At 43.6% G+C, this 13,992-nt stretch overlaps 1 protein-coding gene and 1 long non-coding RNA gene across 2 annotated transcripts in view; one reads left to right on the top strand and one right to left on the bottom strand.

Annotated features, from left to right (window-relative positions):
- The window catches only part of LOC102011468 (carnosine N-methyltransferase), a gene marked incomplete at its 5' end in the record, with an annotated part of 68,781 nt that overhangs the window by 5,956 nt on the left and 48,833 nt on the right, over window positions 1-13,992 (bottom strand).
- On the top strand, window positions 9,513-13,216 carry LOC102005286. The gene is made up of 2 exons (XR_001231725.1): window positions 9,513-10,071; window positions 12,081-13,216. It is a non-coding gene; the product is annotated as an uncharacterized LOC102005286 (long non-coding RNA).

Genomic DNA, 13,992 nt, shown 5'->3' with positions numbered 1-13,992 from the left:
GGGCGCGCTCCCGAGCTCCCTCGCGGCCGGAAGTGAGCGTCGCGGGGGAAGGCGGGAAGGCGGCGGAGCGGCCGGGGGCGCGCGACTTCTTCCTCCGCGGGGTGGCGGCCACGCTCGGCGCTGGCCGTGGAGCGGAGCTGGGCTTCTCCGTCCTCCTGCAGGAAATGTAATAAATACTGTGATACTACTCCGTTTCGCGAGTCATTGGCCACGGGGACAGATGAGTAGGTTTTCACGGGGTTAAGAGATTTATGTCACGTTATTTCAAAACTGCTAAAGGGTCGTCAGTGTCAATGGAAATAGCAAGAGTTAACATGCAAAGAAACGAAAGTCAAGTCTCTTGTGGCGGAGTCTGCAGTGGAAAGTGAAGTAGGCATCATATTCCTGGAACTTCCCGATTAAAACGTCGATATTGAAAAAAAAAAAAATTAACATCTTGAAGTTGCAGTCAAGATGGGCAGCTCATCCAACACATCCGGGTGAGGACCACACCCGGAGTACAGCTGCTTGCTTCTCCAAATGAAATCTCCCATTGTTTGCTCCTAGACAGTACGGGAAGCCTGGGGTCTGCTGGCTCTGCTGGGCGCGCGCTGAGATGCATAGACTCGGTCAGCAAGGATTGTGTGTTGGCAGGCGGAGCGAGACGGCAGGAACAGCAGTGTACTTGCCTTAGCTTATACTTTAGTATTTTGCTAAAGACAGTCACCGAGTGAACATGGAATGAAGGAAATACAGCGGTTGAAGCTTATCGTCTAGGAAGGAAAAAAGGGTAAGGAAGGAGTTCTATTCTAACTGGTAGGTAGGGATGTGCCGCCTAAAATGTTCACTACTTCCTCCTGTCCACTCACGGTGGTTGGGAGATAGCGTACCGTTTGGGGTAGTGAATAGCGTTCCTTCCCCCTCCCTCCATCTCTCTTTCCTCCATCCATCCCTCCCTCCATCTCTCCTCCCTTCTTTTCATTCGTTCCTTCTTTTCTCAGTACTGGGAATTGAGCCTGGGGCTTTTGTACTGAGCTACATCCCCATCCCTTTTAATTGAATTTTTTACACTTTTTTTTTTTTCTTTTTGGTACCGGGAATCTAACTCATGACCTCAGGCTTGCCAGGCACACGCTTATGCCGCTGAGCTACATTCCCCAGCCCTGAATCTTTTACACTTTTAAGGCAGGATCTCACCAAGTTGCCCAGGGTGGGCTTGAACTGGGTATCTTCGTGCCTCAGCTTCCCAGAGTGTGGGAGACCAAATCGGAAGCCTGAGGCCTAACTGGCCTCTTCTGTGAGCACTGTGAGTGCTGATGCGCTGCAGGGAAAATTAATACAGCTGAGATCCTGTTGTTTATTCGGATTAGTACCATGGGTGATGGCAGACAAATGAGTCCTGTTTTACTCTGATTGCTTGTGCACGTGTCTAAATAAAGCCAGGGAGCGCAGTCACTTGGGGCTTTTCCTTGAAGGGAGGCAAGAAGTTCTGGCCCCCTATATTTTAACCTAACTCTGTGTCTCTTTGTATTTGTGGTCTTCGTGGCCCCTTGGTAAGATACAAGCTTGTAGTTGGTCCTCTACACCAGAGTGCTGGATTACCAGCATGCATCCCTCAAACCTGGTCAAATAATAGCTTTTATATTTGGTCGTTCTAGTCCCCTGTTTTGATATTGGTAATCCACATCTCAAAAAGATGCACTTTGCCATTTCCAAACTGGCAGTATACATCAGAGATGAAGTTTCACCTGATTTGTCCAGTGTTTTGTTTGAAAGGTTGTTTTTTTTTGTTTGTTTGTTTTTTGGTCTTGAGACAGGGTCTCGCTATGCAGTTCAGCCTGGCCTCGAGCTCACTTTGTAGCCCAGGCTGGTCTCGAACTTGCAGTGATCCTCCTGCCTTGCGGGTGCTGGGATTACAGGCGTGCACTAGCACGCCCAGCACTGTTTGAAGGTTTTGTCTTTTTTGGTACCAGGAATCGAACTCAGGACCTCGAGCTTGTCAGGCATTCACAGCTATATCCTCAGCTAAAAGGTTTTCCAAATGAGTAAGCATAGTTTTGGTAATAGTTCATCTGTGTGCTCCTATCCACAGGCCTTCTTTTTTCCCAGTTGTGAGATTTACTGTGTGTATAAAAGTTTGTATAATGAATGCATGTAGTTAAATGCCAGGAGGATGCCCAGTGATGCCAACTTTCAGATACGCTTCACGTACCAAGATAGCCAAGCTTTGGTTCTCCCCGACTGGCCCTGCCTTCCCTTCCCTCCCCTTCACTGCAGTTAGTTTTGACTTTTCTTTCCAGCTATTGCTGCTTTACTTGCTCTTATTCAAAGTATTCAAAATACTTTTGAATTTTCCTTTCTTTTTGTTAATTCTACCACTTTTCACGAGTTTTTTTTAGGTTAATTGAATATTGTTTTGAATTTTAATTTAACCTACTGGTATTTAGCTGTACCTCATCCATTTATTTATTTGTCTTTTTTTTTTGAGACAGGGCTTAGCTATGCAGTTCAGCTCAGGCTGGCCTTGAACTCACAGTGATCCTCCTTCTCAGCCTCCCAAGTGCTGGGATTACGGATGTGCGCCACCACGCACTCCCCTTCTCTTTCCATTTATATTCAAGAATTAAGATTATAATAAATATCTTTAACTTTCACAGTCTACTTAATTTTTTTTTATTTGAGACAGGGTTTCACAGTGTAGTTCAGGCTGGCCTCGAACTTGTGGCAATCCTGCCTCAGCTTCCTGAGTACTGAAATTACAGGTGTATGCCACCATACCCTGCTATTTAAAGTTAACTGGTACTGTTTCATGTAAAGGAAAATTACCTTTAATACCTCCTAATTTTTTGTATGGATACAGTAGGATCTTCTGCTTATTTTGTTTATCATATAACTTTGTATAAAAAGAAGGCTTTTTTCTTTTCCCAACATTTCTTAACTACTTATGGACAGTGACTTAGAAACACCATTAGTACCTAGAAAGCAACGAAGGGAATAAGGGGACTTTTTTTCTCAGTGTCTTTTTGTAAAGAAGGGACACATGCACCCATGAATGCACACCCTGTTCTGCTTATCTCAATTTGTTTTGGCATGGTTGAGGTCTCCCAGCTGTTTAGGGTGGGGCATGGCGTGGTGGCACATGCCTGTAGTCCTAGCATTTGGGAGGCTGAGCAGAAGGATTGGGAGGCCAGCTTGGGCTCCATTGTGAGTTTGAGACCAGCCTAAGCGCATGACACTCTGTCTCAAAAAATGTTTTAAAAAATGTTTAGCAATTACTTATTTGCCAGATTATACATATCTGATTCAATCTTTAAAACTTTCAGGCAGATATTATTGCCATGTAAACAAATGAACATCTCATCTCTTCTGAACATCAAGTGTAAGTCAGTTTTTCAGTGAGTTGAACTCACATTGTGTGTGTGTGTGTGTGTGTGGGTGTGTGTGAAGAGAGAGAGAGAGAGATGCCTAGCCCTTTTTAAGACAGCGTCTCACTAAGTTACGAAACTGGCTCAGGCTGGGCTTCTCCTGGAGTGCCGGGAGTAAGCACGCACCATCCCACCCAGTTTCCTTATTGATTTCCATTGCCTATTTTTCCTTTCATAGCTCATCTTCCAATCCTTGTAATTGAATGATTTATTATTATTATTATTGTTTCATTCTCTAGAAAGCTCCTTTGTAGGCTCTTTGTTTGCTTTTTTTCTCATTGATGCATTAAGTACCTAGACCAGTGTCTCCCATGTATTAGGTACTAAGCTAGCAGTATTTGCTGAATGAGTATCATTTCCACTTGTGTGTTTCACACATCTAATACGGTCCCCCAGTGTTTCCTGTATACCCTCATTCATTCATCCAGGTATTCATACCAGAGGTATAACTGTATGCTTTCATAATCTTACATTTGCCCCTAATTTGTTCTTTGAATAAATATTTTGAGCATCTTCTGTGGATCAGGCAAAATTGTTAACCCTATGTGTACATCAATAAACAAGAGTCTCTACCCCATGACTCTCTGTGAAACTTATATTATGAAATGCTAAGGATACATAAAAAAGCAGGTGGGATCTGAGCAATATTTAGTCTGGGGTCAATCAGTTCCCACTGCTGAGATGTGTTAGCTTTCCATCACTGTGGCAAAACACCTGAGATTAATAACTTACGAGAGGAAAGTTTCATTTTTGTCTTGTGGTTTCAGAGGTTTCAGGCCATGGTTGGATGGCCCTGTCGTGGCACAGCACATCATGGCAGGACATATCATGGAGTAGCCCTGTTCACCTCATGGTATTTTTTTTTTTTTGGTTTTTTTCCGGTACCAGGAACCGAACTCACGACCTTGCGCTTGCCAGGCAGGCGCTTCACCTCATGGTATTGTACGGTAGTTGGAAAGCATGGAGGGGAGTGGGACCCCAATGTCCTTGTCAAGGTCATGCCAGGTATAGCCTTCCAGGTTGTGCTCCCAAAATCCCCTTTCAGCTCATGCTCCCAATGATGCAACTTTCTTCCACGAGGCCCCACCTCCTGAAGGCTCTACCGCCTCCCAGTAGCACCACAGGCCAGGGACCGAGCCTCCAACACATGGGCCGTTAGGAGACACATGTCTAAGCCAGAGCATGCATAGCCACAGTTTTTCTGCCTACCATACCCAGTGATTGAGGTTTTCCAATCTGAGTGTGGGAACAAACACCACAGAACGTTCCTGGGAGGTTACCGTTAGTAGTAGTTGCCTATGGTGGGATATTGGGGAACAAGGATGGAAGGCATACAGGACATGTTTGGGCCACCTTTGTTACCTTGGTGTCTTGTGAGAGTTACAGGTTTCTTCCACAGAGATGAACACCTAGTTTCTCGATTCCATCATATGGTGGGAGAATTTTCCATGGGTCTGTTGAATTTCTGTTTATCTTGCAAGCAGCAGTGCTGACTGCCTTTATTTCAGATTAGCCCGTCAAAGACATTTATACAGCAAAGAATTGGGAGGCAGAGGTACTATCTCCTTCATGAGTGTAGGTCAGGTTTGCTTATTGTCTGGTGTATAAGAAGTTTGTCCACTGGGGGAAGTCAGACATGCTTACTGCTTGCTCATTATAAGATTACCAGAGCTCATTACAAATGACTGATTTCCAAAACTTGGCATTCCTCTCCTGGAATGCAACCCAAAGGCATGTGCAGGCATCATCCAGTATTTTCTGAGGCACTCTGAGATTCGGGCCTGAAGGAACTCTTGATACAATTTCATATTTGGGTTACTATTACTGTATAGTAAACTGCCATTTGTGTTTGATAGAAGTGTTCAGTCTTCACTCATCAAGCTAACTTCCTACCTTGGAAGTAGGGTAAAATCTCAGAACCTTTATAATTGACACTTTCAGCCACAGAGATCATTAGCTGTGGTCCCACCAGCAGCTCCGAGTAAATGGCACAATTTTGAAGCTCACAGAGTTCTCTTCCCTTGGGCAAACTATGACCAGTACCTAAATTCTACCTCTTTCTGACAGACTGTTCTTAGAAGCTTTCTTATAGTTTGTCCAGAGATGTCTCCAGGTAGTCCAGTGACTTTCTGTGAAGCAGTAGCTGCTTTGGTAACAACTGTATTTTCTCCCTATTCTTCTGTTCTTTGTAATTTACAGAACCTTAATTTTTCTTACATCTATCAGAATTGAAATTGAAAGTAATTAAGTAAACTTTTTTGGGGGGAGCAGGGTCTCACTGTATAGTTCAGGCTGACCTTGAGTTCACTATGTAGCCCAGGCTGGCCTCAAATTTGTGGCGATCCTCCTGCCTCAGCCTCCTGAGTACTGTGATTACAGGTGTGTGCCACCATGCCCAGCTATTAGTAAACTTTTTTTTTTTTTTTGGTACCAGGAATCAAACTCAGGACTTTGTACTTACCGGGCAGGCACTTACGCCACTGAGCTGTATCCCTGGCCCTAGTAAACTGAATTATACAGAGGGACAAGCACCTCCAGGGAGAGCTAGGACACATGAACTGTTGCACATCTGGCACAGCAGAAGAGGTGACTGCCTTTTAAACCGCTAAGAAGAATACACATAATTTTTATATTCTTGGCAATTGTGGGATGGCAGTTCAGTGTGGAGTAACTGGGAGTCTGCATTATTGGGAATGTTTATACTTATTCATAAACATTTTTTTGGGTCTTCTTTTGTTTTTGAGACAGGGTCTTGCTATGCAGTTCAGGCTGGCCTTGAGCTCAACTTTGCAGCCCAGGCTGGTCTCAAACTTGCAATGATCCTCCTGCCTCAGCCTCCCAAGTGCTGGGATTACAGGCATGTGCCACCATGCCCAGCTTATAAACATTTTTTATGACTGCCTCAGGTGTTCACAAGAGTCAGCAGGGCACAACGTGAGACTGGAAAGAACCCCCAAGAAGGCACAGATACACAGAACAGCTGTGCTGAGGTAAACAGGCACAAAACCCCACCTGTTTTCCTGGACTATTCTCTGCCACAAGCGAAAGCCTTAAGCCATTGGCAAAGGATCAGCAAATACTCTCCCAGGACACAGATGCTACTTTTGGGGAAGAAGCAGAAGCCAAATCCCTGTGCCTCTGAAGGAGGGATGGTAAACCTGCTCACTCCTACGACAGAGGCGAAGACCTTTTATTTCTTGGGGGCTGGGAGCACAAGCAAAATACCTTTATTTGGACAACAGTACAAATAATTTGATTCTACTGTTGGGGAAGGAGCAGAAAATTCCCACTAAAGACTGACTACTAATACATGGGGAAGAGGGCTGGGAGTGCTCAGAAAGACCCACTCCTGAAGGAGGCTCAGGCACACAGGTATACTGCCTAACACTGAGGCTGGGGTAGGACAAGGATTTTAAGACTGGGTCAATAACAAGCAGAATTACATGTCATAAAAGTGCCAGGAGGAGAACGGGTAACAGGAAAGAGTGTCTGACAAAGAATTTTCCAGAAATAACATCAAACCACAGACTCAGCAAGCTCAGAGAACCCCAAATAGGATAAAATATGAAAAAGTATACATATGGGGTAGAGTACAGCTCAGTGGTACAGTGTTTGCCTAGGATGTGCAAGGCCTGGGTTTGATCCCCGATAGCACAAAAACAAAAAAGCCTGGACCTTTTCAGTCAAACAAAAGTTGAGAGAATACTTCTGCCAGGAAACTTACAAAACCCCGATATTCTTCAGGCTAATAAACATTTTTTTATGACTGCATCAGGTGTTCATAGGATTGTACCGCATAGAAGTATTGTACCACATAGAAACTTGGGTGTACACAAGAAAGTGAGTGCTCTGTAATAAACTATTCTAAAACTTGAGTGACTGGAAATATTTTCTCAGAGTCTGGGGCTTAAGAATTCAGTCAGAGGGGGGTGTGGAGGCGCACGCCTGTAATCCCAGCACTTGGGAAGCTGAGGCAAGAAGATGGTTGCAAGTTCAAGGCCAACCTGGGCTACAAAGTGAGCTCAAGGCCAGCCTGAACTACATAGTGAGACCCTGTCTCAAAAAGAAAAAGAAAAAAAAAGTCAGTTTAGCTGAGTGGTTCAGGGCTGCTCACAGGGTTGCAGTCAAGATGTTGGTTGTCACTACAGTCATGAAAGCTCCTGCAGGGTGGAGGAGCCCCTGGCAGGGGCATTCAGTGCAGGTGACTGGAGGAGGCCCGCGCTCCACAGGGCTGTCCTGATGCCTTGTCGTTACCACTGGCTGAGGGTGATTCTGCTGAATGATGATCGGGTCATGAGCATGCTCAGAGCCAGCCGCTCCGGGGAGCTGGTGTTCATGGTTCTCCCCACCCCTTTGGCCAGCTCCTCAGCACAGTTCTCATCTTCGCACCTCTCTGCAGTTCTCTGGCTGCTAGTACTGAAGGGGTCATTCCACTCTGATGGGGAAATGAGGCCACCTGGGGACAGCGCTGGGAGAAGTGTCAGGCTGGCCACTGAGGGTGGAAGAAGCACTGCTTGCACACAGAAGGGCAGGCCCTGGGTGCGACCTCTCACCTGCTGACCAGACAGGCCTGCCTGGCCAGTCTGTGCTCGGAGTGATGGGCTTGACTGTTTCAGCTTCCAAGGGTGGGGATGTGGTCCTCGCAGACCAGAGGGGACACCTGGGGATCTGGGACGGCGGTCCTACGCGGTGGTGGACTGAAGCCTTCTTGCAGCCTTGACAGCTGCAGCAGTGGAATCAGATTCTACAGCAGTGGCGGGGGGCACCCAACGGGACCATAGGCGCACAGTCACCTCTCAGCCACACTGGGGCCAGCGGGATGGCAGCGGCAGTCCCTGACCTGACCCGTTTTTGCCTAGGTCTGCAGCCATATGGCTGCCCTTCAGGTTGGTGGCAATGGGAACTACTGCAGGGCCATGCAACACTTGCTCCTTGTCCTAGTAGCTTTGCCCATAGAAAGGAATAGGAAAAGCAAGAAAGGAGGTTCTAGGGGCTGGGGATTTAGCTCAGCGGCACAGCACCTGTCTGGCAAGCGGAAGGTCGTGAGTTCAATTCCAGGTACCGGAAAAAAACAAAACAAAAAGGTTCTCTTTGGAGAGTGTCAGGCTGTCCTATCCTCTCAGTGTCATCTGACTTCCCCCAGCGCTAGTGAGCTCAGAGAAAACAGAAGCTGCAATGGCTTTTATGCAGAAGCCGTAAAGTCCAACATTTCTGCCACACTGTTTTCATTAGAAGTGAACTGCTACCGCCCATGCTCAAGGGAAGGGGAGGCGGGCTGTTCCAAAGGCAGGGCTACTGAAGAAGTTTCAGACAGTATTTATATGCCAGCAACTACAAAATGATAAAAGACATTTTAAAATTCTTTATAGCTTTAAAGGAACTCAACCTAAAGCATAAATGCGAATGTATTATGGGGTTTATACATAAGAGTAAAATGATGACAACAGCATGATGCAAGAGGAATTATAATGAAGTGCTGTACTATTTGAAGGTAGAACAGTAAGTTGATCATGTGTAAACTCTAGAGAAAACACTATGTAGAAGTTTAATAAAGTCAGCAGTGTGGAAGAAATCAAGAACATACTGAATCCAAAGGTGAGAAGAGGAAAAAAAAAAAAAATGAGATGTAGAAAACAGTGGTGTTTAAATTCAATCATGTATTTATGTGGACATGTAGACAGTTTAAATATTCAGTTGATATCAAAGTTGACTAAAAAAAGCAAGGCCCAGGCATATACCAGTATACTCATTTTATGGCCATGGGGCAGGTGGGTAGTACCTCAGTCCCAGCTTGAAGTAGGCCATACAGAACTGCAAAGGTAATGAGACCTTTCCCTGCACTACAATGACAGCTCCTCCCCAAAGCTGCCACGAATGAACCCAAGGGTCTGGCTGTGGGCCCTGCCGGACCCAACAGCAGCCCAGTCCTAGCCTGGGCCCCCGCCCTCATGCTTGCATTTCTTTCTGGAGACATCACGGGGGGACCCCAACCGAAACATTCATGCGTATAATGTAGCTGTGTGTGGACCAGAACGGCCAACTACTGCACCTGTTAGTTTTAGCAAGTTTTTCTTAAGAATATCCAAATACACCACCAATGGCTAGTTTAATCCAAAATTCATTTAAGTGTATATGCTGATGATAGCACATATTTAGGTATTTTTCAGAATTGATGGGGGTCCAAACTTTGACATATCTCCAGTCTTAACATCAATTTAGCTTCTTTTGGATAATACTGAATCCCAATGGCCCTGTCATCAGCCAGGAAGCTTATCAGGAAAACAAGAGTTAGAGAAATTTGGGCCATTTTAAAAAAAGTTTTTCATTAGTACATGCATGGAGTAGGCCATTGGTAAGCTGGAATGAATCATAATAGACAAATGTTCTGTTAATCTTTTTCATTGTGTAAAATTTGCCTTAGTAGAAAGGCTAACAAATTTTAAGTGCCACAAGATTTAAGTATTCTGCAGAAAAAAATTCTTTTTAGTTTTATTGCATAGTGTAAGCTGAATTACCACTGGATAAATCTGTAATATATCTTGTTTGTATTTTCCCCAGTGTATAGTGTTGGTGTGTTCTCATAATATATAGAAAATCTACCAAAAAAATGTATACACACGTGAGCAGTTTGCCATACAGTAAATGTCTGCGAGCTCATGGCCACCACGTGAGTACCTCTTGTAACTATAGAGGCCAAAGGTAATTTGTATTCACCTCATGATGTCCCAATAAATTTAGTATTAAAGTATTTACACATTTTTCTTATCCTGATGTATAAATTTTTGGGCAGACTGCATACACACACATATTTTCAAATATTGTATGCCTTTTCACTCAATTCTTTAGGTCTTAAAATTGTAGAAAAGTACTTAAAATTATATACCTATGACATAAAGCTGTTAAAATACATAATTTTGTGTAAGAGATTGTCATATCTCCTTTTATCTTGGTTTCATCAACTGCTGGTTTCATTTTCAATTTTAAAAGAGAAAATTTGTATTTTTTTTTTGTACTCAAAATTGAACTCAGGACCTCATGCTTGTGAGGCAAGTGCTGTGCCACTGAGCTATATCCCTGGCCTCAGAAATGTGTGTTTCACCAGTACAGTACTCAACTTTGAGTCTAAATACCAATTTTATTACTTCCAGTTAATTACAGACTACACTGGCTTCTCTCCATCTGTACTTAGGCTACTTGTTACTGTTTCCACATGCATTCAAAACTGCACCTTTTGTGATTTCACAATGCCACCTCTACCATGCGCAGGAACTGATGTGACTTTATTGCTTAGTAGCACTTTAACAATGTAAAACTGTAAAGAATGACCGGAAATTGGTTGCACTGCTTCATTACCATTGAATTGGTTGCATTACTCGAACAAAGGCAGGTATTTGCATGGAATCTTCGTGTAGCATAAATATTTGAAAACTGCCTTTTAATGCTGTTGCATTCCTGTTTACTCTGGGAAACAACACCAGGACCTGCAGGATTACTTTCTCTTGTGGATATTTTATCACTTTTCAAATTATATAAAAGTTGTACTTCATTTTAGTTTTCTGGATAAAGTTACATTATTGCAGAAAGTTAACACTGCCTTTACAGGAGAATAGAAAATGAAAAATGTGCAAGTAAAAATGTATTGATCCAAAATAAAACAAAACCCCAATAATCTGCAATTTAGAGAAAAGATAGGTTAGTGGCATGGGATGTAACAGTGCATGCAAATGCTGGTAAACTCCAAATAAGGGCTGTCTCTAATATTACACTATTGTTAACTTCATGAGTTCAGTAATTGTATTAGTTATTTAAAATGTGACAGATGCCTTATAACTCCAGCTCCTCAAGAATCTGAAGTAGGAGGATCACAAGTTCAAGGCCAGCCTAGGCAATTCAGTGAGAACCTTTCTCAAAAAAACAAAACAAAAACTATATAGTTTTCAAATATTTAAGCTATATTTAGAGAGATATTTTAATATTCAAGCTTAGGTATTTAAAATAAGAGATACTTAAATACTTAAACCAGTGTGGTAGTGCATGCTTATAATCCCAGCACTTGGAAGGCTGAGGCAGGAGGATTGCTATGAGTTTGAGGCCAGTTTAGGCTACATAGTGAGTTCAAGGCGAGCCTGGACTACATCCTGAGACCCTGTCTCCAAAAACAAAACAAACCAAACCAGAATTGTATGACTGCCTAAGATCTAGTCATGCATAGTCTTGATTGATACACGAGGTAAGAGAATTGAGTCCCTGCTTCCTTCCTATTAACTTCCTATTAATGATGCTAGGCAGGCTGAAGTAGGATTAAAATCCATCACTTAACTATGGAGACAGTTCTGAGAAATGTATCATTCCACAATGCCTTAAGGCTAACACAGAATGCACTTAGAAAAACTAAGATTCCGGGTGGTGGGGCCTGTAAGCCCAGCACTTGGGAGGCTGAGGCAGAAGGATTGCTGTAAATTCAAGGCCAGTTTGGGCTACAAAGTGAGTTCAAGGCCAGTCTGAACTGTATAGTGAAACCCTGTCTCAAAAGCACACACACAAAAAAACCCTAGGATGGCCACAATCTTACTGGGTAATATAAAGTTATGGACCACCATTTACATGTATCTGTGGCATCTGTTGAATGAAACACTGTTATTCAGTGCAGTACTAAATCTTGTTATCCTTTTCCAGGTAGGAAGAGGATGGAGTTATGGAAATAGAACGGCAACCCCTGCAGCCCTAGGTGAATGGCAGTGTGGCTGAAGCTGCTGAGGAAGGGATTCTTCAAAGTGAAGTTCAACGTTCTCAGCGACGAGGACTCCGCCATTTGACATCCAATTTATTTGGTTTAACTGAGGCTGTGTAACCACTCACAAATGAGTAAAGAAAAAGCCTTACCTAACAATACAAAGTCCAAACCTGGTTCCTGCCATGGCCTAACTTGGCTGGTAATGGGGATGAGGCTTTGGGGGCCAGGGGGGCCAAAGCTGGAAAACCACAGGGCAGAACCCAGCGTCTGACACATGAACAAGAGGCTGGACTCACCTGACGTGCTAGGGAAATGGGAGGCAGGGCAGCAGTGCTCTGGCACTGAACCTTGAGAGGTCGGTCAGTGGACAGAACCTGACAGCCCCATTTCCTCCCCACCCACCGCTGCTCACTGTCCCTGTGGACTTGCCTCCCATGCCTCCTGACATGCCCTGCTCAAGGAAAACTGGGTCTCTTGGCAGCTGTGCTGTGCATGAGACCTCAAGAACACGTTAAAGTACTCCACCCCTTTCTGTATAAAAGAAGGCACCTTAATTCAACTGATCAGGGTTAGACAGGGCTTGCTTGTAAAGGAAACAGAAATTAGTGGGCCCCTTGGGGCTACAGAGCTCAGCTGGCAGGTATTAGAATGGCAGATTAAAACAGTCAAAATAAAAGTCAAGGCACTTTCTGAATGAAATAGGGCAGACAAGAGGCTAAACCAGAGAAAGCACCAACTCCCTCTTCTGTTTTCCCCTCAGGAAGGGTACACGTGGTCCAGAGATCACCACAGACAGGCCATCTTCTCTGTGCTCTGGGAGCTCTGCAAAAGCCCTTGCAGGGTTAGGGATGGGCAGCAGAGTACCAAACAGGAGGGGGAAGTGTCTTTACCCACACCCAGCAGGTCTCAGCAGAGGCAGCCAAGCAAGGCCTCTGTCCAGGTCCCTTGCTCACAGCCCTCTGGCTGCAAACAGTTCAGGAACACAACCCAGGTCCAAGTACCTGGTTCTGGAACCTTCTCTACTGTCTGCCTCTATAGTTCTATTATTTAACAAAATTAAAGATCAAGATTAATCTTTTTCTTTGGTGGATTCCAACTTCATCACACTGAACTTGAATGAAACAAAGTGAACATAATTAGAAAAAAGCCTGGCATGCTGGAAGGTCAGATACTCATTACTGACCTTGTATAACACAAAAATAGGCTAATCCAGGGATTCACAGGTATATGTGCTCAATAAATTCAAGTTCTCATGTCTGTGGCTATCACTAACAGAAACAACCAAACAACCGGCAGATTTATTTCATAGCAATTGGCAGACTTTAATATCCAAGAAAAATTAAGTCCATCATACACATTAAAAACATAGGAAATTTCATGCAGACATGAAGCTTCCAATTCAGCCTTTATGGCTGCTTTTAGAATGAGAATTAGATATACAGTACACTCCATAATTTTATATTGTGATTTATACGGCTTCTCCTTATAATGTATATCTCACCTTGCTCATCTGATTAACATACCCTAAATCTGCACCACTTTAGAAAATGAAAATTTTAAAAAATGCAAACACAATGATCATTTAGTGAAAAGGAAAACATTTCTGTGTAGAGCCAATTTAAGAAAAACTCTTAATGCTTACACACTTTAGTAGCTAGGACTAAACTTCAGTACAAAATTAAATCCTCCAGTGACATTTCTATTATGATTGATAACACATTTCTGACTCAGGTTATATGAACTGAAAAAGCTACAAGAAAAAGTGGTGCAAATTTGTATAGAACATTTAAAAAATAGTAATAGTAGAGTGAGGTTAAAAACAAATGAAATAACTGATTTCAGAGTTAACTAAAA

Source organism: Chinchilla lanigera, unplaced genomic scaffold (genome assembly GCF_000276665.1).
Source record: "Chinchilla lanigera isolate Chin_1 unplaced genomic scaffold, ChiLan1.0 scaffold00111, whole genome shotgun sequence".
NCBI classification, from domain to species: domain Eukaryota; kingdom Metazoa; phylum Chordata; class Mammalia; order Rodentia; family Chinchillidae; genus Chinchilla; species Chinchilla lanigera.
The sequence above is the reverse complement of the archived record's forward strand: the minus strand, read 5'-3'. Positions and strand labels throughout refer to the sequence as shown.